Source organism: Nomascus leucogenys, chromosome 1a (assembly GCF_006542625.1).
Source record: "Nomascus leucogenys isolate Asia chromosome 1a, Asia_NLE_v1, whole genome shotgun sequence".
Classification (NCBI taxonomy): domain Eukaryota; kingdom Metazoa; phylum Chordata; class Mammalia; order Primates; family Hylobatidae; genus Nomascus; species Nomascus leucogenys.
Genome location: NC_044381.1, coordinates 10,821,694 through 10,847,280, shown reverse-complemented (window position 1 = coordinate 10,847,280; position 25,587 = coordinate 10,821,694). Strand labels below are relative to the sequence as shown.

General features: G+C 35.6%; 1 protein-coding gene across 34 annotated transcripts in view; it reads left to right on the top strand.

Annotated features, from left to right (window-relative positions):
• PTPRD (protein tyrosine phosphatase receptor type D) overlaps positions 1-25,587 on the top strand; it is a 2,318,035-nt gene that overhangs the window by 574,288 nt on the left and 1,718,160 nt on the right. For all 34 annotated transcript variants that reach the window (XM_030814138.1, XM_030813761.1, XM_030813755.1 and 31 more), the window contains exon 3: positions 16,674-16,746. The gene's annotated coding sequence lies outside the window, so the exon portion shown is untranslated. The remainder of the gene's footprint in view (positions 1-16,673; positions 16,747-25,587) is intronic.

Genomic DNA, 25,587 nt, shown 5'->3' with positions numbered 1-25,587 from the left:
CGGAGTCTCGCTCTGTCGCCCAGGCTGGAGTGCAGTGGCGCGATCTCGGCTCACTGCAAGCTCCGCCTCCCGGGTTCACGCCATTCTCCTGCCTCAGCCTCCGGAGTAGCTGGGACTACAGGCGCCCGCCACCATGCCCAGCTAATTTTTTTGTATTTTTAGTAGAGACGGGGTTTCACCGTGTTAGCCAGGATGGTGTCTTCCTCTTTTCTTATTCACCCTCATTCTTGGGGATCCACTCAGGCCCCATGCCACAATCTTCTCAAATTCCCATTGGTCCTTTAATTTGACAGATATTTATTTTGCACCTATTATTCCAGGTGCTAGTAATAAGGAATGGCACTAACAAATGAGATCTCAGGCTTCACAGAACCTTCTTCCTGATGAAAAAGTAAATAAGCACACAAAAAAGTTTGTGACAAGTGCTATAATTAGATTGTGATAAGTGACAAAATAATTGACTGGATTCTGCATTGGTCCTTTAATTCGACAGGTATTTATTTTGAACCTATTATTCCAGGTGCTGGTAATAAGGAATGGCACTAACAGATGAGATCTCAGGCTTCACAGAACCTTCTTCCTGATGAAAAAGTAAATAAGCACATAAAAAAGTTTGTGATAAGTGCTATAATTACATTGTGATAAGTGACAAAATAATTGACTAGATTCTGAGACAGGTCATGCTACTCTAAAATGAAACGACTGACTCACACCAAAGTCCCTTGTCAGATGTAAATGTTTTGCTATTTTAGATAAGTACAAGGACTTGGCCTACAAGCATTTCTACTCATCAAGCATGAAGTTGTCACTAGAATATTTACAGGTAGCACTGCTATAAAGGTTTTATTTCAAAATATTTGAAATAAAATCAGCCCTACTTGGTATGCACTGGTCTTTCTTAACTGAAGATTCTTATAAACTGCAGAATATTACTGTTGGAAAACTATGAATATCCCTCACATAGTATATATAGCAAATTAACTTTCTCTTCAAAAGATTCCCTTATAACTTTATTAACAATGACCTCAAATCTTTTGCAGCATTACATCACTGGATATAAAAAAGGGAACCTGACTTGAAGTGGAAAAAGGAGCAGATGGCAAAGTGTGTTCTACACACATATAGACGGGACTTTTTTTCTTTTCTTTCTTTTTTTTTTTTTAACCAGAGAAGCTGCTTCTCCTTTTAATCCAGTTCAGTATGTTCTAAAGAAGCTACTATTTCTGAAATTATTGAAGATGCAGGGCCAGTTTCTAAGTATGGACCCACAAGAAGCAGGAAAATAATGATGTATGTTAAATGTCTGTCCTGGAAAAATGAGGAGGCTGCACTAGATGATTGCAGGGATCCCTTCCAGCCCGAACACTCCATGCCTCCTTTTTCCGCAAACGCCACATTCGAGTGGTATCAGTGTCTCCTCTAGCTGCCAATTGACATCACTGCTTTTTTTCTCTAATGCTCTGCTTTTCTCATTTCTTTTATGCCACTTACATTTTAAACATCTCCATCTTTTTTCTCAAACCTCATCTTTATCCAGTTCAAGGACTGCAGCTCTCTTTTGCTCTTGAACTAACCAAGTGTCAGGGCTCCTCCCTAATCACTCAAATACCTTATAAGTCCAGGCTTCCTAATCCTGTGTAATTATCCTACCACCACCTTTCTGCTCTTTCTGCTTGCTGAACTTGACTCTTAAAAATCAGATATCTTTGGGGAGTTTACCATTTAAGTTAGTGTGAATTGTTAGCATTTTAGTGAAAGAAACACTTGATAATAGGGTTTGTTTTGGGGAAGGGTGGGAGTTGATGGTCAACATTGGTTTTCTGGGTTGATAAGGAGCTAAGAGGATTAAATATAAGAATGAAAAGTTACAGGAAACTACTTTCCTTGCCTTACATGCTAAGGTCATAAATCCTACCTCCTCGAAGATTTTTTTCCCCCAGCAGTTTCTAGAGTGGTTTTAGAGTATTAATGAAATTAGTAGTACAAAATATGGGAATCTATAATCCCTACTGGAAGAGTAGGGATCAAAGATACGTAATAAAACTGGAAAGCAAAATGAATCAGTGAATATAAAGACAAGTAGACAGCTGGAATGAATCCAGATAGCAATGGTCAGAAGCACAGGTCAAAGATTATAGAAGAAGCCAGTACCCAGGGTTTACACCGACGTTGAAGGTCACCATGAAGTCATGGGTATAAACAATATAAGGGGTCAACAAGCAGACATGAAGTACTGGGGGCTAGTGAGTCTTGAGTACTTATTGACCAGAACTGAGACAGAGATTGGAAGTTAGAATTTAAGAAGAAAAGGTTAGCAAGGCAGAACAAGGTGTACAAAGGACATGAGGGCTGAGGTTAAGGCGAGCAATAAAGCAATGAGAAGGTCAAGGAACTAGTCCCTGCTAGATGCTAGAAAACCAGGCAATAAAAATGTGGCAAATATCTGTCTCACATAGGAAACCTTGTATATGTTTTCTGCTTTGTAGCAAGAAATAGATGGCTGGATTCAAGAGTAGAGCTAGCATACAACTCAGAGACAGCTAATGCTTAGTTAGGAAACTGGAAAGTTCACTCTTGTAATGGGAACTATGAGAAATGAGGATTATTTGGTATTCCTGTTGGAAAGACAGGAAAACAAATAGAATAAGGTGGGTAGTGAGAGGAGCTAATATTTCTGTGCTAGGCTTTTTACCTCTATTAGCCCATTTAACCACACTTGCACCAGTTCTGAGAAATTAGTAGTTGTCTTCGGTAGATGAAATAATTATGTCTGAGTCAAATTAAATGAATTGCCTATGGTCACCCACCTGATTTTTCAAGGGAGTAAACAAATTAACACTGTGAGAATAAAACTTAATTTCCCAATGTTATCCTATTTACAATGATGTGCCATATGAAAAAAATGAAATTTCAATGTTTTCATAGTTATAGAGTCAACACAAATTTTGGCAGGGATATAAATGTTGGAGCCATAGAGGTGGGAAAAAAAAAAAGTATGTGGGCAGTGTTGAAACAAAAGTTGAGGGATGCTAAATTGCAAACACAAGGAAGATATTTTCCTTGGCTACATTTTGTAGAGCCTGATTTGCTCTTCAGAATTTTATTTATTCAAACTAATAAAATGAAATAAATAATTGTAACATATATCTAACAATCATTGTGTGTTCACCAAATGCCAGATATGCTAAAATATATACAGGCATTATCTCACACACACACACACACACACACGCACACACACACATACACGGTTAGTTGATATTATTATCTTCATTTTACCGATGAGGAAACTAAAATACAGATAGATTAGGACACAATCCTAGATCAACATATTTATTAAAGGTTTGGAGCAGAGATTTGCATACCAGTGCCACTCCTTCATATTGTGTAGTCTTCAGAAATTGTCATTTTATGTTCACAAAATAATAATTTTAACTTACATATGCTATAGGTGGAAATAGTCAAACTATAGGTGGGCTGACTCTTAAAAATCATTCTTTGTCATACAAGATAGAAAAAGATATTTATGTAGTAAAACACTCATGGGAACAAAATGTCCTTAGCATTTAAAACTGAATATACAATTTCCATGCATGTTTGATCTACTTATGATCAATAAAATATTTCACTTTGGATGTCTGTAACTGTTGTTCACTGAGTGTGCAAACCACATTTTTATATGACAGATATAGTGATGTTTTGAGACTAGCACAGTTTTCGTGGTATTTCCATTTTTAAACAAGGAAGGCATTTGGCTAAACTAACTTTCTTCACTATAGAAATATTATCCAGAATAACAGCATATACTTGTGAATCTTTATTAATTGAGTGAGGAATATTAATTGCTGTCTGAGAGCAATCATCCATCTTATCATTTCAAGTAAGTGGTCCATGTTTAATTGAATGTATTTTTCTCTAAAACAAACCGTTGCATAGTTGCAAGTAAATAACATCTATATTTAGATATGCCTTGTTTTCTGAGAAACATTGAAGCATCCGAGGCTACTTCTGATATACTTTCATATTTTTCATTCTGTTTTTCAGACTGTCATGTGCCTAGAAAAATCAATGTAGGGAATTTTGAAAAATAGTTTTTTAAAGGTAAGAAAAGATTACAGGTTTACTTTTGGTTTTAAACGTCCATATTTTTCTAAATCCCTGAAACAACTTTGAATATTGTGGCTATAATTTAAGTTTCTCAAATTCCTCAGTGAAATATAAGAAATTTTTCTAAGATAAAAGGTTAGAAGTTCAAAGATGCAGTTGTGTTTTACCCAGGGAAATCTCAACAATTTTATGGATAACTGAGAAAATAATTAGATAAAACAGAATATAATATTGAAATTATCTCTAATGCTTTGTAGTTTTGTGTGTTTATCTGTTGTCACTAATGAAGTCATCTGGAAAAGCCACTTGATGATTTGTTAGTAATGTGTGCAAATTAGTTGATCATTAGCAAAATACAGCTGCTAGAATATTTTTGTATATCAAATTAAAGGAAGGTATTATTTTGTAGCTTATCATGCCTCATATTTTCTAGTTTAACAGTAAGTATTAAAAATGCCATCTTTCTTGGATTTAGAAACAAAAAGGACCATTGATAGGTTTATATTTTGTTTTAATTGACGATTTTCCCCAATATTATAGAAAATCGAAAACATCATGAGGTATCATACAATTGTGATTCTTAACACAGAATAAATGCAGCTAGCTCCTTTTAAAAAATCATTTGATGAAAATAAATGTTTCTGATACAACAGCACAGACTAGTGGCAAAGCATTTGTAGCAAGTGTTTGCTTTGTTATGAGATATGTTGTCTGAGGTAGTCATCTTTAAATATTATGAAATTGTATAAAATAAGCTATATTTTTAAATAGGAATGATTATCATACAATATAGTTTTGTGGATCTTAAGAGTATATTAGCTAAATGTATTTTATGCATTCCATTTTACATTTATTCCAAATAACCTAGAAATTATTCTCAAAATGATAGCTGAAAAATACACACCTAAAGGCAGATAGTGAATATAAAAAATATCTTATTGTTTAGATAGATACTTCTGAGGTCACATTTGTTGTTTTAAAGTTGCAGTATAAACAATCCTTGATAAACAAGGCTATTTTTCATTCAGATTAAGTACAGGTATAGAAAATACTGTAGCCACTTTATACAGATGCTAATTTGCTTGTCCCAAGAATTTCAATTTATATGAATTCAATTCTATGACACTCTTCTAATATTTAAACATTACTTTCCCATTTTAAGTGTTTTGCTAATTGTTAAAATGTTTTTCCAAAAAAATACTTTTTTTATCTAAGAAACTTCTGAACAAATTTGCCTGTTAATAAAGGGATACTACTTTGGCAAAAGAAAAGTTAAAATAGATATTTTCTGAACTGTCTCCTAATAATTCAAATTTAAAAACAGGATGAGCAAATTAGTTCATAGATGATTACCAGACCTCATTTTGACCTCTGAATCTTGAATAAATGTCTTTTCCGAAAATACATAGTGAGCAATTTCTGCATTGATTATGCATACCATCTGGAACTGCAGAGAGAGTAGCCTCTATATTCTGCAATATGCAAGAGATTCTGGAACTGTAATTATTAGTTGACTCTCACTGAAATGACTCATAAACTGATACTCAAAGGGAGAGATAATATTGAATGGTCCCAAAATGTCAGTGGAATGGATACTAAGCCCATGATAACTAAAATCATGTCTATTCCGATGAAGTTGCAAAATCTATCCTATAGCCTCTGAAGGTTTGTGTTGCTCTATGATTATAATAATAATAATTTTAATTTCAGTTCTAGTCTCAGCTCTATTACTTACTCTCTCTGAAAACTTCAGAAAATTTCCCAGCCTCCTGAAGCTTTAATTTCTTAGTCTGCATATTGTGTATGATATTAATGATCTAATACGGTTCTAGTGACAGTTAAGTGAGGTAATGTTTGAGAACACTGAGAAATGAAAAGTGAGAGCAAATTATTTCATAATTCTCAAATCTAGATTCTCTGTGTTTGTGGCTATTTTGTTTGTACACTTGTTCAGATAGCAATGATTTTAACACCTCTGTTTGTTCTCTTTTTATGAGGAAATACAACTGTCAACTAAGTCTGATCCCAATTTTACATCTGAAAACATATTATCCTGGGGTATAGAGCCAGCACTATAAATTAGAACAAAGACTTCACCGCTGAACAATTTTTAAATATAAAGAAAAATTTAGTACCATAATTTATATCCTCTAAAATTTGATGATAATCTATTATGTCCTCTGTATTATTCAATCACAAAGTATTATTTTAGAGAAAAACTCATAGACCTTATTCTCTTACTCCTGTTAAAAATAATCACAAACACAATTATAGGGAGAATATCCATTCCACACGTTCACAGTTCCAGTGAATTATATATGTCTTCAACAGTAGATGGCCAGGGTGGTTGAACAAGAAACAAGTTCCCCTGGTATCTTTCATGACATTCCTGAGATGGACCTCCTCTCTCTCATGTTAGACCCTCTACAAAGGGAACTTGAGGGGTCTAAAAATTTGTTCCAATTCTGAGCTTTTGTCTCTGTGTTACAAATCATAAAAAATAGCCGGTAATCAAAATAGAAGAGTTAATATAAATCACAATTGTCACAGCTTATGATCAAAATTCTTTTGGAACTGCAAGTCATTGTGTACACTCACTAATTTAGATATTTATCTTACCAGAGATAAAATAGACTTTGGAATTTTGCAGCTGTGTGCAGGTAGATCCTACATGAAATAATCAACGGATGATTCTGCAGCACCAGTGGCTTCATCCTTACCTAGAATGTCTCCTTGGAAACATCATATTTCTTCTTGTTTCTTTATATCATTTTGATCTTTAGGTGTGAACCATCATCTCACCTTTTTTGCATCATAAACCACTCTGAATTGTGGACCTAAACTATAAAACATCTTAGAAAAATGTACATATGCACCTCACACAAAATTTTACAGACTTTTTTTAGAAGGCTCGTAGGAACTCCAAATTAACCTCTGAATTCCATAGAGTTTCACTGAGAGAAGGCAAAGATCTCTAAGCTATAGGATTTTACTCCTTTACCAGGAGTAATAGCCAGCCTTTGTTTTCTGCAATACTCCCCATGGATAAATCATCACATTGAAAGAGAGGGCTTTATGGTTGGAATATCAAAATGACTTTCTTTCTCAAGCATCGTTCTGATCTCTAAGTAAAGCAATGGATGCGCTACCTTTCAAACCCACGTGATTTTATTCATTTTGATTATTTAACTAATATATCAGTTTTACATACAAATAGCAAGTTTTATAAAAACTGATGCCTAAGTGTATCAGAGAGGCAATATCAAATTTGTATTTTTAATTCACAACCAGAAAATGTTTTATTTTCTATAGCTTTGTGTCTTTAGAGCTTTATTATGTCCTAGAGATTATCTGCTCTTACTGCCCTCTGTTTGTGTAGATGAGAACTTTAATTTAGAAATATCCAATGAATGACCACATTTGATTTGTGTTAGAACTCAGATTAGAATTAAAGTATTCTCAGTTAAAATTCAGTGTTCTTTCTTTACTGATCTCTTAGATTAAACTCTTCAACTGTTTACATGTTTTAGGGATTCAAAGACTTTTTCACCAATACATTCATACTAGGTAAAGAAATAATCTCCTGGAAATTTTCTTTCCGTTTGCAATAAATTATTGTCAAGATTTTTTAAATTCTGGATAATTACTTGTCATTTAGATGTATTTGAATGAGGTCTGGTGGGGAGAAGGACAGTGTATGCTAGTGTTGGTGCTAAGCTACACCTACCAATGTAGCCTTCAGTCTTTCAATTTGCATCTCCCTCATCTGGTGGTCCTCCAATTTTCTCAGTTCTTTGTATTTTACCTTCCACAATCAGCATCATCTCTGTCAGTTTCTTCACCAACACAAATGTGTTAGTAGTCCTGCTAGTAGCTCTGCTTCTCACCTTTCCTGAGGGTAACTGCATCTTAATAAGGATCCCAGCATATGGCAATAGTCTAAAAGTGCTGAGGGTGGAATTCTACCCTAGAGCAGGGCTAGCAGCATTCTGGGTTCTCAGGAAACGGTCCAGACAGATAGGTTTCTTTTCTGCAGCTCTATAGAGCTACCTTTGTGTAAGTTGGCAATCTATGGTGCTTTAATAGATTGCATTTAATAGATTAATCTACTTTGAGGATTCATCTCTGAGTCTTCTATCTCCGCATGCCTCTTTATGCTGATTCCTCAGAACTGCATAATAGTACGGCAGAAATGGAACAAATTTTAAATTACACATAGAGAAATGACCCCTGTGGCAGCTGAACAGGTGAAAAGGGGGTTAAATTTGTTCTTATCTTTTATATGCCTACAGGGCCTTATCTGCTGGTGTTTAAATCTCTGGAGAAAAGCGGTCGAAAGTTTTAGCATTTTGCTACCTCTGCCACTGTGTTCCCACAGGGGCAGTGCCCTATTTCTTAACATTATTCATTGTCGTTCTGATTCCAAACAGCAATACTTCTGAGGATGATTGTGTAGTACTGCAGATGCTGCTTTACTTCAGCTAGGAATACATTCCAGAAATTCTGTCACTGAAGATGTGCTTCTAAGGAGGATGTTATTTTGCGACGAGCAGATGAGATCATATGTTATATTTAGGATTCACAGGGAAGGCAACTCCTAATGAGTTACAGCATAGATCTAAAGTTCATATCTTATTTAAGTTACATTAACTTTAAGAAATGAATTGTTTCTTTGTCCAAAGTAATACAATTTTGTAAAAGTGCTTAATCATTTTCTGTATACGATTGTGCAAAGAAAATTATAATTTCAGTAAAATTAAATAAGTTAGTGACATTTTCATAACATTGATACCCAGACTCATGAGATTTTTTTATGTTTCTTGCTCATATTACACTTTTTTAATGAATCTAGTAAAGCCTCTAATATAACAAGGCAATTGAAGGATTTTGCACCTTCTCCACTCCTTGATTTTATACAGTAGAAAATAAAAAGAATTTGAAATAGTTGTTCTAAAACATAATATGCTTATTTCAGTAGTCCTATCTTATTTTAGGTCCTTAAAAAGTGGGTTATTGACCTACTCAGAAAACTACTTTCTGTAAATAAGATCTAAAAGTCAGTTTCTTTTTAGGCCTTATTTTCCTAGAAATCAGTTCTACTGAATTTCACATTTCTATTTATTTTCTTTCTAGCACATTCAAAATAAAAATTGAAACCTCTTCAAGGATATAGTCAGTCTTTCACATAATTTCAAACTACCTCAAGATACAACTACACATGTCTCAAATGACAAATTTTTGTGTGGGCATGAAAAAATAAAATATCATTTACAATAGTTATATTTAAAAGCTGTTTTCTTTCACTACTGCATAATGTGCTTTTGTGAGTTGTTTAAATATATTTTTCTTTTAGAGAAAGCATGTGCTTTTATGAAAACTTATGTTTTTACATTCTTGTTTTTCAAAAACAGTGAAATACATTTACTTTAAGCAAATGAAAAACATTTAAAAATGTATCACTCTTCAAAACAACAAATAGAAATTGTGAAAGAAAAACAATCTCGCCCACATTACAGTAAATTTGGTTAGCAAGAGGGTGGAGTTTCCCAATAATAGCTCTTAAGCAGATTATCTAATTTTCAAGTAGCACATATTGCACTTTGTGTGAAACTGAGATGGAAGAACACATTTCAATTTGATTAAGTACCTTTAAAAGTGAGGTTTATCAGTGCTCAATTTAATTTTGCATTTAATATATTTTTACTAGATTCTTTCATTTTTTCTCTCTCATTTTTAAAAGAATCTTTTCTTGCTAGGGAAGAAAACGTTTAAGCCATTTTAGCCTATGACCACTGATTTAGGAAGAAGTTAACTATCTGAGTTCCATAAACAAGTCTGCAGAAACCAAATTTAGCCTCTGGTTGCTAAGTAGCTTGCTGCTGATTCTCCCTACATAGCTGGATAGTCTGTTGAGAGGATCACTAATGTTTATTTGGAAAAACAAGGGTGAATATGCAGTGATTGCATCCCACACTCAGGGTAGTGGCAATTAGGTTATAGTAATTTGGCTACCTGTATAATTGGAATTCTCAGTGTGTAGTTTGGGCAGAAGCACATCTGCTCCTCCGACCCCTTATTAGGTGTATCTAAAATGTTTTGACCAATTGTTGAATGTGCTGGATGGGTATCCATTTATTCAAAGCTACATCCAGCATGCATAAAAACTGTGTGTGTTGCTAATTCAATGACATCAAATGACAACAAAATGAGAAGACTTTTGGGTTCTTTGGTCAACATCGCATTCATTTTTATGAATCCATTTAACCAAAAAAAAGCTTGCTTATCTCACTTCTTTCTCTAATTTGAGCTTATTTTTCTAGATAGAGTTTTACCTACCAAACACTGATTTTGCTGCTGTCTTTCACTATTTTCATTCCAGTCCTATCCTCACTTTGCAGCGAAGCCATCCATTACTGAAAACAACGTGCATGCCTTTGAAATTCTGACTGCTATGCACTTGAACTAAAGGCAATTTAGGAGAATGGCATTTAAGCTTCTGAATGCTTTCCTTAGAAATTAGAATAATTAAAATTTTGAAGCTCAAATTTTAAATCACAGATGTCTCATATTCTTTGTTTGCCAAACAGACATAATATTGTTTTATTGATTGTTTTCATCTTTAAATTTTGTCCTCTGTATGATTCACATGATAATAACAAAGCAGTCGTATCCAATTTGATAAATATATCTCAATCAGAAGGGGTTAAAGCAGAATAAAAAAAAAAGTCTTAGAATTCATGTAGCACAATCATACTGCTTTGTTTTTTTTCCCCCAGAAAAGAAAACTGAGGGCCATACTTAGTGACTTTCCTTAGAACACAGATAGATAGGACATTTTAACCCAGGAGTTTTAGTTCATAAACTAAGTGTTCTTTATATAAGGAAAATATTTTTCAGGTGGAAATTAAAATGTATTTGAATACATAATAGTAATCTAGCTTACTTGCGTAACTTTCCCCATTTTAATTGCAACTTCTATTGCATATATGTAAACATACACAGATAATAGAGATTTATATACCTTACATTTTGGTCAAGAAAACTCGTATAGGTCCTTTTTTCTCAAAATTTTATTTTGACATAGCATTCAAATAATTGGCTGTAGGGACATGGACAACTGGGATTTTTTAGTCTTTACCTGACAAATAAATTATGGTCTTTCTTTGTATTCATTTTCTATTGATTGAAATAAAAGTTTTAAATTGTCACAGTAGAAATAGGATGATCACTTTTATAATTTTTGTAGATGATTTCAAGTTTTTCAGGAATTCAATTATAATTTTGATGATTTGAATTTAATTCTGTAGGAACCTTGAGTTACAGGGATAGGAAGAGTTTTGTGAACGACAAATCTACGTACATGTCTATACACCTTTTTTATGTAGCCAATTGAAAACTAAGATGGCATTTAGGGTAACTTTTTTCATAGTCATACATTTTTGTACCTAGACTCATTGTAAGCAACAAAAGAATAAATTGTTTGGAATCAAGGTCAGAGATTAAAGTTTATCATCAGTGTTAGAAGCTAGTGTAAAGGGCAATAATTGTTAAAACAATCTGGTAGAGAAGTGAAGATCTAAACCAAGGTCAGGGCCATAGGGATTGAGGGGAGGGAATAGATATAATAATAATACAACATTTTATACCCATAGTCTAGAGAACTAAGTGATTACAGTTCTCTGAGAATAGATGAATAAAAGACAAATAGGAAGTGAGACCAAATTATCTGATCTGTGCAACTGGGCAAATATTTTCAAGGTGTAATGTTGAAGTGTGCAGGCAGTCTGTTCAGGTCCCAACTCTAATAATTATTAGCTGTGTGAATTCAGGCAAGTAACTTTACCTCTTGGAGGATGAGTTCTGTGGTTTTCAAAACGGTGATAATATTAGTATCTCCAATATGAGGTTGTGGAGTAACTACATAAGATATCAGAAGTGTAAGATACATTATAAGTGCTTAATCAATGTTATCTATTGTTATTGTTCACTGAGATAGAGAACACAAAATCAGATTAATAGAATAAAGGTAAGTGGATATTTTCACAAGTTGAATCAAAGGTGTCTTTGGGATATTCATGTAAAAATGTCCAATTTGGGGGCTATATATTTGGGATTTATCAGTAATAGGTTATTATTCAAGCCATGGCTTTGTATTAGGCCATCATGAGAGATGTTATAGAATGATAAGGGCAAAATGTTAAAGATGAAGTCCTGAGAAGAAATATCATGAGATATACATGATCAATAATTAAGAAGGAATAAATAGAGTTACAGGAAGAAAACAAGAGAAAAGTAGCATCATGGAAATCAGGAGATAAGTTGTAAAATGGTACTCATGTTCAGTAGAACCAAGTATTAGATGTGACAGATAAAATAAATTCAAGTCTGCATGTGGAATTATCAATGGGAAGGTTACTGGCAATTTCAGACATATCAATATCTGTAGATAGACTCTCATATACAAGGTGTGATGAAAGGTTTGGAAATAGAGGTAGTGAAATTAAACTACTTTTTGAGAGAACATGACTGAAAAGAAAATGAAGAACATAATAACTATGTAGGATGCAAAGCCTATAAGAGCTTTGTTTGTTTCATTTTTCTTTCTCATTTAAGATGAGATATTTGAGCTCTCTTTAAAGCTACCTTCAATGGAATTATTTTCTAGATATTAAAGTTGCGGGTTAACAAAACATTTTTTTGCATGTAAGATAAATGACATCTTTTTCGAGAAAACGAAGATTGATCCTCTCTCAAATATTAATAGTCAATTTCCATGGAGAACTTGTGAATGTGTCAGTTTCTGAATTAGCTTGTTTTTTTTTTCACTGCTATAAAGAAATATTCAAGACTGGGTAATTTATAAATAAAAGAGGTTTAATAAGTTTACATTTCCACAATATACAGAAGCATGGCTGGGGAGTCCTCAGGGAGCTTTTACTCATGGCAGAAGGTGAAGCTGGAGCAGGCATCTTCATATGGCCGGAACAGGAGGAAGGGTGTGGAGAGGTGCTGCACACTTTTAAACAACCAGATCTCATTGTTACTCACTCATGCTACAACACCACTGAGCGGGATGGTGTTAAAACATTAGAAACTGCCCCCATGATACAATCACCTCCCACCAGGCCCCACCTCCAACATTGAGGATTATGATTTGATATGAGATTTGGATGGGGACAAAGATCCAAGCCATATCAGTTTTCTATTTTAAGTATTATTTTGTGGTGCGTGGTGCTGTAATCCCAGCACTTTGGGAGGCTGAGGCAGAAGGACTGCGTGAGTCCAGGAGTTAAAGACCATTCTGGGCAACATAGTGAATCCCTGTCTCTTCAAAACAAAACATTAAAAAATTAGCTAGGCATGGTGGCACATACCTTTAGTCCCAGCTACTTCAAGGAGACTGGGGTGGTAGGATCACTTAAGCCTGGGAGATTGAAGCTGCAGTAAACTACGATCGTGCCACTGCACTCACCTTGAGCAACAGACTGAGGTCCTATCTAAATAAATAAATGAATAAATAATAAAAATTTGGCTCAGGCCTGTAATCTCAGCACTTTGGGAGGCCGAGGCGGGCAGATCACAAGGTCAAGAGATCGAGACCATCCTGGACAACATGGTGAAACCCTGTCTCTACTAAAAATACAAAAATTAGTGGGCTGTGGTGGCACGTGCCTGTAATCCCAGCTTCTTGGGAGGCTGAGGTAGGAGAATCACTTGAACCCAGGAGGCGGAAGTTGTAGCGAGCCGAGATCGCACCACTACACTGCAGCCTGGTGACAGAACCAGACTCCGTTTCAAAAATGTAGTACAATGAAATAAAATAAAAATTATTTGTGCTGTTTGTGGAATCCTGGAAAAATGTGTGTGTGTGTGTGTGTGTGTGTGTGTGCGTGCATGATGTATGTGTGTGGGTGTGCCTTGCTGCTATTTGATTTGATATCTAAGTGATCAGTTTTCATTTTAAGGTGGGCTATGATCTGAGTATGACGCTTAAATGCTGATAAACTTGATGCTTAATAAGCAAATGGGCTTTAGAATGTTTATCCAGGCTTAACAGGGAAATACATCAGAGAATTAAGCATGTGGGTAACACACTGATGATCATTTACCTGTCAACAATCTACCATTTGTATGTCTTAGATGTCAAGGAGAAAGGGATTAAAATAAGCCTGAGAAAGCGGAGATTCCACTAGTGTATGTAGACTGTCAGTCCTAACCCGTTCTGACTTTTATTAAAATAATTATTAAATTTGTATCTTTCTATCTACTGCATTTATTTTGGAGATATGCAGTATAAGTATCAGTGGGTATACTGCCAGATACCAATGTTGAGTATCCAAGAGTGAAGTTTATTTTACACCTACAGACCAGTGGGAATCTGAAATGATCATTGGTCAGGTATATTCCACCACATGATATAGACACTCACCTATGGCCTCCTAAGTTTTAAACATAAACAAATGAAGATATAGGTTTTCCGCTTCTGAACAAGGGCCAAAGTTAATTGTCAGAAGCATGCTGTCTTGCTGGTATTTACTCACTTATGTTTTCATGCTATTTTTTTAATGAAGTAAACTTTTATTATTAAGCAGGAAACCACTAATAAGGAATTTCATGAATAAGGAACTCAAGCTATCGTATTTGGGCACCATAACATTTGGGATGGGGGAAATGGACTGTAAGATTGGTCTGGAGTTGTTGATTAGCAGGGTGGTGCGACTGAAGGAAGGCTGAAATGATGAGGGTGTGCAGAGGTAGACCAAGGGTCAACTTAGATAGGGAAGTAAGAAGAGCCAGAAATTAAAGACTTAAGTGTAAAACCTAAAACTATAAAAAACCCTGGAAGATAACCTAGGCAATATCATTCAGGACATAGGTGTGGGCAAAGATTTCATGACGAAGATGCCAAAAGCAATTGCAACAGAAGTAAAAATCAACAAATGAGATCAAATTAAACCAAAGAGCTTCTGCACAGCAAAAGAAATTATCAACAGATAGACGACTTACAGAATGGGAGAAAATTTTTGCAAACTATTCCTATGACAAAGGTCTAATATCCAGTATCTATAAAGAACAAATTTCCAAGAAAAAAAAATACCCCATTAAAAAGTGGGCAAAAGGCACTTCTCAAAAGAAGACCTACATGCGGCCAACAACCATATTGAAGAAAAGCTCATCATTGATCATTAGAGAAATGCAAATTAAAGCCACAATGAGATACTATCTCACACTAGTCAAAATGGCTATTATTAAAAAGTCAAAAATAATACATGCTGGCAAGGTTGTGGAGAAAAAGGAATGCTTATACACTGTTGGTAGTAGTGTAAATTAGTTCAATCACAGTGGAAGACAGTGTGGAGACTACTCAAAGACCTTAAGACAAAAATAAAATCGACTCAGCAATCCTATTACTAGCAATCCTGTTACTATATACTCAAAGGAATATGAATTGTTCTATTATAAAGACACATGCACGTGTATGTTCATTATGGCACTATTCACAATAGCAAAAACATGTAATCAACCTAAATGACCATCAATAATAGACTGCATAAAGAAAATGTGCTACATATATATCATTGGAATACTATGCAGCCATAAAAAAGAACAAAAATCATTTCCTGTGCAGGAACTTGGATGCAGCCAGAGACCATTATCCTTAGAAAACTAAAGCAGGAACAGAAAGCCAAAAACTGCATGTTCTCACTTATAAGTGGGAGCTAAATGATGAGAACACATGGACACACAGTGGGTAATAACATACACTGGGGCCTAATGGAGGGTAGAGGTTGAGAGGAGGCAGAGGATCAGGAAAAATAACTAATGGGTATTAGGCTTAATACCCCAGCGATGAAATAATATGCACAACAAACGCCTATGACACGTTTCCTGATGTAACAAACCTGCACATGTACCCCTGAACTTAAAAGTTCTTAAAAAAAAAAAAAAGTAGATCCAGGAGCTGAGACAGAATGTGAGAAGAAGAAAGAGTAAAAGGCAGGAATTTAGGTGGAAGAAATGATTTAGCAGAAGGAATAGAGGTTAAATAATCAGAGATTATTGTAAGAAAGAATTTCGGTATGATAAATTTAGTTTTAACTTTACTTGTGAATTGAAGACAATGGTTTGACATTAAAAAAGTGGGTTCGTGGTTAATCAACAAATTAGTATCCTACAGCATGAACTTTTATATCAGAGCAAGATTTTTTTCCGTATGAATTTTAGAATAGCTTTTTCTTTTTCTGTGAAGAATGACATTAGTAGTGAAATAGGAATAGCATTTAATCTGTAGATTGCTTTGGGCAGTATAGCCATTTTAATGATATTGATTCTTCTAAAAGATTCTGTATATTCTTTAAATATTATAGGCTACAATACTTTACATCAAAGAAATAATATAGACTCTCATTTTAAGGTATCATTTCTTAGCACTGATTTGTTAATTTCATTTATCTACAAGGCAGTTTTTCCTGTTCTCCTTTTTTATCTGATCAATTGACTTAAATGTGACATAATACAACTGCCAGAGAATGTGAATTAAAGCTATCTCTCACTTTTCCTTTCAGGGAAATCTTGAGGAGTTTGATACTTTTCATCCTCCAGCTATAAAATCATCTTGTGTGGGGAGGCTGTACATTGGTAAGTCTCACTCATTCTAATTTTTCTTTTTAATGCTCAATTTAATACAGTCTTTGACTTGGCCGTAAGGTACAACTAGCATGATTCAAAAGATGTCAACATCATTGCTTGACTAATTACAGAATAATTCTTTTTTAAAAAAAATTATAATATGATTTTACTTTTGTTTTTAATTACTCTAGTAATAGGAGTGATATTAAAACTTACAGATATAAAATGAAAATTATGTGCTGGAATGGAAGGTAGTATTTTTAATTTTAAAGTTGTGCTAGTATTACTTATAGCTAATTTTTAGAATATTATATATATTGACGCCTTGGCTCACAAGCAATAGTTGAGTGAAGGTCCACGAAGAGATCCGAAGCTATGATTTTTAAAAAGCTAATACACTATATTTATTATATATAAATTTTATGCCATAAAGTCAAATATGTAGCTATTATGTTTTAATGCATTGTTTCTCTCTTACCAGTGTATCGCATTAATATTTCTTGGTATCATGTTTCTCAGCAACACTCCTCCCCATTTGCCAACTCTCTCTCTTTCTCTCTCATAAATATTTTAAGGAGCATGTAAGTGTGTGTGTGTGTATGAGTGTGTTTCTGTACAGAAACACACTCATACACACACACACACTTACATGCTCCTTAAAATATTTATCGCACCCAGGTCTCCATTAGTTAATTTCAACTTTCCCAATTCTTGTAAACTACAGACTCAACAGCACTTCTCATGCCCTCACTTTCTGATTAGTGGAGGTTTCGGTGGAATACTTCGTCAGTTAAAAATGCTCAATCTGCACTCAAGTTCATATACATTGCTATAAAATCATGTACATTTACTGCTATCTTTTTAGATAAATAATAGTAAAAAAATATAAATTGTATACAGTTGAAATGTAAAAAGATATAACAAAAAAGTCATGTACGGAAATTAATTAGAATAAAATTTTGGGAATCCCAATCAATCCTAAAAATCCTCTCCTTCTTCTGATTTTTATCAACTTCCAGAAGTTCTATTTGACACTAAATGATTCTTCAAAAATACTAATTCTAAGCATTAGATTGAATAGATATACTGCATGTTGCAAGGTAGCAAGTGTGTTTTTACATTTATACATACAAATAAGCTTGTACACGTGGCTGATGTGGGAAAAATTCACTATATCAAGAGTTTGAGGAGACATAGAAGAGTCCCCAGGGATCTTATCTGAATATTCCTGTTCTGGAAAGTTTAGGAAATGAAAGAATTTCAGGGAGGTAGTTATAGAGAATCAAAGAGCCAAATAATAGGGAAGGATAACTTGTGTCCCATAGAATATCTCCAAAGATACCTTGGCAAGTTGCCATCTGTTGGCACACATCATTTATGATCACTGAATTGTAGAATGCTTTAGTCACGGATAAGCTTACTACTTTTTTTCTTAGTAATGTCTTTAGTTTTGGGCTACCAGATGTTATACTATGAAGAGAAAAGAGGAAAATTAAATGGCTATAGTAAGAAACCATTTAACCCAAGTTGTTTCTGCATGTGTGAACCACTATAAAACAGTTGTTTTTCACAGTGTATCAGATAACTTCCTTTGACTGTTGAGTATTAATTGAGATCTTCTCATTCCTACTCCTTCCAATAGTAGCTCACATTTAATCAACCCTCAGTTCAAATCCAAAACCAGGCAGGTAGGATGTTAAGTGACAAATTCAAGACATTCCAGACTAGGCAGCCTTCGTTAAATCTTTAATATGAAAACATTCCTAATTCCTGATTCCACTTATTTGGGACTTCTCATTCAAAACCTAATACTGCTGAACCAATTTAAAATCCTTTTAAATTTTCTGTTATCCAGGGGTCAATTCACCATCTCTTGTCTTCAAAAAATACGTATACCTTTCTGAAATACAGATATATTGTGTCTACATAATTCCTTTGATCTACAAATCTAGTAAACTCTATAAAAAAAAATAGGCTCTGCTGGCACAACTCTGTGAATCCTTAAAGATGTATTTGTAGTAGGGACAGAACTAATAGGATAGATGTGTATATATATATATATATATATATATATATATATATATGGAGTTTATTAAGTATTAATGTACATGATCACAAGGTCCCACAATAGGCTGTCTGCAAGCTTGAGGAGGAGGAGAGCCAGTCCGAGTCTCACAACTGAAGAACTTGGAGTCCAGTGTTCCAGGGCGAGAAGCATCCAGCACTGGAGAAAGATGTAGGCTGGGAGGCTAGGACAGTCTTGCCTTTTCACATTTTTCTGCATGCTTTATATTCACTGGCAGTTAATTAGATGGTGCCTGCCAGATTAAGGGTGGGTCTGCCTTCCCCAGCCCACTGACTCAAATGTTAATCTCCTTTGACAACACCCACACAGACACACTCAGGATCAATACTTGCATCCTTCAATCCAATCGAGTTGACAGTATTAACCAGTAAAGTATTGATTATGGCATTTTTCACAGGTCACCCAGCTGTTAGATAATTCATTTAAATTCAACTATATTTTGGGGATCAATTTCTGCGTAACCAAGTCATGGTGCATATTATTTAGCTTGTCTTAAAAAAAATTACTACCTGGCACTACATTATCTATACTTGGACCCTGGAATTTGTCCATATTTTTCGTCTACAGACAGACAAGCACAGATAGATTAATCAATTTTGCTCTTGCATTTTGCATTGGGTTTTTTCTGAGTAGTCATTCACTTCACAAAGGTATCTGTGTTATACCTTTGGTATAGTATCTACCAAACACTGAAATAGGGAAAAGTTAGTTTGCTACTTTCCCAGAACACAATGAAGATTTAAGCAGCTTTATACTCAAAATTCAAGGCTGCCTGTGAATAAAATGACAAACCATAGAGTCCGAAGGTGAAGATGAAGCGGGATGTGAGTATGACAAATTACTTGGTTTGTATCTTCACTTAATAATCCATGGGCAGTGTTCAGGACACAGGACACCATTGATCAAAACCAAGATTTTCTCAACTGGAATTTTTCTATGGGATAGATTCTCCATGTGGAATCCAGTCTTTTTTTCACCCATCACCAGGCCCCTCATATATTTGACCCTTCTTCTTTCCCTGAGCCTTTCCTTCTCTGAGGTATCCCTCCTAGGAGTTAACATTAGTCTAGTCACTCATGTTTCTTCTCTTTTCAGTCTATAGCTTTCATGATAGAACTCATCTACTCTTGTAGCTTCAAGGGTCATTTCTATCTCATGACACTGAAATCAATATGTACTCCTAAGGCCTCATTTCTGAGAAACAAATCAACATATCTATTTGATAGCACATTAGCTTCTTACCTTACAATATGTGAAAATTGAATTCATATTATCACAAACCCGTTTTCTTTTGTTTTCTCATTTCTGTGAATTAAAGGGTCATCTACCCAGTTTCCCCAAAAGAAACCTAGAAATATATTTGACTCCTTTCTCACCTTCTCACCTATCTTATCACTTCACTCACAAAATCTTGCCAAACCCATTGTGTTAGTCCATTTTCATGCTGCTGATAAAGACATACCTGAGACTGGGGCAATTTATGAAAGAAAGAGGTTTAAGAGACTCACAGTGCCACATGTCTGGGGAGGCCTCACAATCATGGCAGAAGGTGAAAGGCACATCTTATATGGTGGTAGACAGGAGAATAAAGCTTTTTGGGGGAAATTCCATTTTTAAAAAAACCATCAGATCTTGTGAGACTTATTTACTATCAGGAAAACAGCACAGAAAAGACCCGCCACCATGATTAATGACCTCCCACCTGGTCCCTCCCACAACACATGGAAATTCAAGACGAAATTTGAGTGGAGACACAGCCAAACCACATCTTTCTGTCCCTGGCGCCTCCCAAATCTTATGTTCTCATATTTCAAAACCAATCATATCTTCCTAACAGACCCTCAAAGTCTTAACTCATTTCAGCATTAACTCAAAAGTCCACAGTCTAAAGTCTCATCTGAGACAAGGCAAGTTCCTTCTGCCTATGAGCCTGTAAAATCAAAAGCAAATTAGTTAGTTCCTAGATACAATAGGGATATAGGCATTGGGGAAATACAGCCGTTCCAAATGGGAGACATTGACCAAAACAAAGGGGCTACAGGCCCCATGCGAATCCAAAATCCAGCAGGGCAGTCAAATCTTACAGCTCCAAAATGATCTCATTTGACTCCATGTCTCACATCCTGGTCATGCTGATGGAAAAGATGGGTTCCCATGGTCTTAAGCAGCTCTGCCCCTGTGGCTTTGCAGGGTATAGCTTCCCTCCCCGCTGCTTTCACAAGGTGGCATTGAGTGTCTGTGGCTTTTCCAAGTGCACAGTATAAGGTGTCAGTGGATCTACCATTCTGGGGTCTGGAGGATGGTGGCTCTCTTCTCACAGCTCCACTAGGCAGCACCCCAGTGGGGACTCTGTGTGGGGGCTCCAACCCCATGTTTCCCTTCCACACTGCCCTAGCAGAGGTTCTCCATGAGCACCCCACCCCTGCAGCAAACTTCTTTCTGGACATCCAGGTATTTCTGTACATCCTCTGAAATCTAGGCAGAGGTTCCCAAACTCCAGTTCTTCTGTGTAGTCACAGGCTCAACACCACATGGAAGCTGCCAAGACTTGTGGCTTGCACCCTCTGAAGCCATGGCCGGAGCTCTATGTTGGCCCCTTTCAGCCACAATTGGAGCAGCTCAGACACAGGGCACCAAGTCCCTAGGCTGCACACAGCCCAGGGACCCAGGGCCCCACCCTGCCATCTCCTAGGCTTCTGGGCCTGTGATGGCCGGGGTTGCTGTGAAGACCTCTGACATGCCCTGGAGACATTTTCCTCGTTGTCTTGGTGATTAGAATTTGAATCCTCATTACTTATGCAAATGTCTGCAGCCAACTTGAATTTCTCTTCAGAAAATGGGATTTTCTTTTATGCTTTGCTTTCCTTATAAAACTGAATGCCTTTAACAGGACCTGAGTCACCTCTTGAATGCTTTACTGCTTAGAAATTTCTTCCACCAGATATCCTAAATCATCCCCCTCAAGTTCAAAGTTCCATAAATATCTAGGGCATGGACAAAATGCCACCAGTCTCTTTGGCAAGAAATAGCAAAAGTCACCTTTGCACCAGTTCCCAACAAGCCCTCATCTCCATCTGAGACCACCTCAGTCTGGATTTCATTATCCATATCATTATCAGCATTTTGGTCAAAGCCATGCAACAAGTCTCTAGGGAGTTCCAAACTTTTCTACATTTTCTTGTCTTCTTCTGAGCCCTCCAAAATGTTGCAACCTCTGCCTGTTACACAGCTCTAAAGTCAATTCCACATTTTTGGGTATCTTTTCAGCAGCGCCCCACTCTACTGGTACCAATTTACTCTATTAGTCCATTTTCACACTGGAGATAAAGGCATCCCCAAGACTGAGCAATTTACAAAAGAAAAAGATTTAATAGACTTACAGTTCCACATGGCTGGGGAGGCCTCACAATCATGACAGAAGGTGAAATGCATGTCTCACATGGCAGCAGACAAGAGAAGAGCGCTTGTGAAGGAAAACTTCATTTTTTAAAAACCATCAGATCTCGTGAGACTTATTCACTATCATAAGAACAGCACGAGAAAGACCCACCCTCATGATTCATTTACCTCCCACCAGGTCCCTCCCACAACACATGGGAATTCAAGATGAGATTTGCATGGGGACAAAGTCAAACCGTATGACCCATCAATGGACAGGTGGGAAATATTACAGGAATAAGAAAAATTTAATCCAATATATTTTTAAGCCATGTTTAAAAATCATCAGTGGAAACAAAATCCATTAGGAAAAACAAAATAATCACCCTCATCTAATGAAGAAAAAGGCAATTCATATCAAAGTAAGAGGTAATGCTGTTATATTTTACCATTTAGTTCAATGCCTTTTACTGGAAACTTCTATCTGTATGATTTTATTTCATTAATACTTTAGTAGTTTCTATTACGTATGTGTGCATATATATTTATATAAATATTTTTAGAAAAAATGTATTTTTTGCCATAACCATGACAAGTTCTATGCTCAAAAGTTTTCAATAGGCAGTATCGAGGAGAATAACCTTATGTGCCATGCATCATTATAACAAATGCTTCCACATATATTGACTGAACATGTATATTCTTCTCTTATCCTTTTATATTTTATAATACATGTGACATGCTTACACTTGACCAAATATTAATCATGTTTTGGTACTTTTGTACAGAAACTTAGCAAACCCAAAATACTGTTAGAAGGAGGTATCTATGTATCTCTCCATGATAGTGGGCCATGTTTGTGAACGAGGGAATCTTTGTTTCCCTGACAGCTTGGAAAAGGTCAAATTCTATCTACCTCTCTTTCCCCCCAGCTTTATTGCCTGTGCTTTTATCTCAAACAACTATTTTTAACAACATGATGAAAAGTTCCCATTCATTCACTAAACATATATTTTAATTACTGGAAGAGGAAATTTTGGTTACCTACAGATATATGATATAATATAATCATTCACATTGTATTTCACTTTCTATTTATTTATAGCAGACATTTCCCCCAAGTGTAAGATTTTCAGGAATCTGACTCTAATTCCTATCAATGGCCAGAGTGAACTGAATTAATAGAAGGAATTACCCCTTTTTATTTATTTTACCAAAGCCAAGTCTCTAGAGAAATGCTTTATTATTGCAGACAATACATTCTCTGGTTTGCTGGCTGGCTTTAATGGGATGTTAAAATCGATTGGAGCTATTTCTCTGTCACCTGAGAAGCACTGTAGGTTTAGTGGTGTGTTGCAATTTTATATCCTTCTCACATCTTTTTTTTTTTTTTTATGGCACTCACTAAACCAAGTGTCTTACTTGCTTGTGAGACCACAACTTCCTTTTTCTGAGGAAATAATTCTTGTAAATGTATAACGTACATGGAATCCAGTCCCCACCGTGATGGTTGTGTCAAAGTCATGATACATAATATTGTCTATTGTGAAAACTACACTGAAATTGTGGGGAGGTTCAGATTTTGCTGTTTACAATTACTGACAGTGCTCCTCTATTGAAAACAATGCCCCCTTGTGATGGCAGGTTTATTATTGTAACTGTACTGTGACTGCTCCAAAGGATGAGCACAGATTGTGGGCTAAGATAAACAAAAATGATTTTTGGTCTATCATTGTCTTTTTTGATTCACTCTATTAAAACAGTTTTTTCCATGACTCTTGAGAAACTTAGGCAGGCAACTTGACTTTTCTAGTAATTTTTAGATGCTAAAAAATATGTTCACAATCATTTCAGATCTTTTAAACAATGTCAGTTTATTTCCAGTCCCATGGTTATTTAATGTTGAGACTTCTCTTCTCTGCCATGTTTGTGCCATTTGTAGGCTAGTAGTCTAAGAAAGATGGAGTCATCAGCTTCTTTCCATCTCCTTGTTCAATCTTTGTACTGTTTCTCCTTCTCCAGCTAGCCAAAGGCAGTTTTAGAATATTTGGCTTTGGGACATGGTGAAAGAAATGTATGAGGAGCAGTCAAATTTTTAGTTAACTGACATTGGCATGGACTGGTCGTTATTTAAAGCTGGCACTTTCTCGTCAGTACATTTGTAGTTTCTCAAGAAACACCATCAATTGCAAGAGACATATTAGAGCAGCACTGGTTATGCAAGTGGTGAACTCTACTGAGATCCATTGCTTAACCCTTCCTTAGCCCTGAGGTATCCTGAGTTAATCTCTAGTTTCTCTTTCTTGAGATCTGTTCATGCGTGCCTGGTCTTCCTTTTGTTAGGGTCTTTTCTTACCCTTTATATTTCTGAAGTGGTGAGGTTGAAATGTTCCGTGAACTGTAGCACAGGTGTTTATTTAATCATCTGCATGGTTTCCTCAGAGTCTTTCAATCTTGACTTGGGATGAATAGGTTACACCTCAAATTTCTTTAAAGTCAGTGGAGGCGGCACAGCTCTCTCCAAGGAAATCGTCTTCAAATATCATCCCATTTCTTATTTTCTAAAAGTGGGTTAGTGATTTAAAGGTTATCTAATTTTTTAAAAAGTTTCTCAGATTTCTCTAAAATTTGCGTCGTATTTGAAATGTGCTCAGCCAAACACCCATTCTAAATCTCTTTTATATGCACCAAGGGAGTCTGAAAGAAATGTGAATTCTCGTATGATGAAAGTTGGCAAAATCTGGTAAAACCAGCTTAAATCTGGCTGTCTAATGGTTTGTATTATGATTATGTACATCTACACATATTTTTAAAATTATCATTCTTAGGCAAAATTGCTTAAGAATCATAAAATTTCTAAATTTCTTGAAGGACTTGGACAAAACTGGAAATTGGAAATGTGTAAGCAGTTCAGATACCATCTCACACCAATTAGGATGGCAATCATTAAAAAGTCAGGAAACAACAGGTGCTGGAGAGTATGTGGAGAAATTGGAACACTTTTACACTGTTGGTGGGACTATAAACTAGTTCAACCATTGTGGAAGTCAGTGTGGCGATTCCTCAGGGATCTAGAACTAGAAATACCATTTGATCCAGCCATCCCATTACTGGGTATATACCCAAAGGACTATAAATCATGCTGCTATAAAGACACGTGCACACATATGTTTATTGCAGCACTATTCACAATAGCAAAGTCTTGGAACCAAGCCAAATGTCCCACAATGATAGACTGGATTAAGAAAATGTGGCACATATACACCATGGAATACTATGCAGCCATAAAAAAGGATGAGGTCATGTCCTTTGTAGGGACATGGATGAAGCTGGAAACCATCATTCTCAGCAAACTATCGCAAGGACAAAAAACCAAACACCGCGTG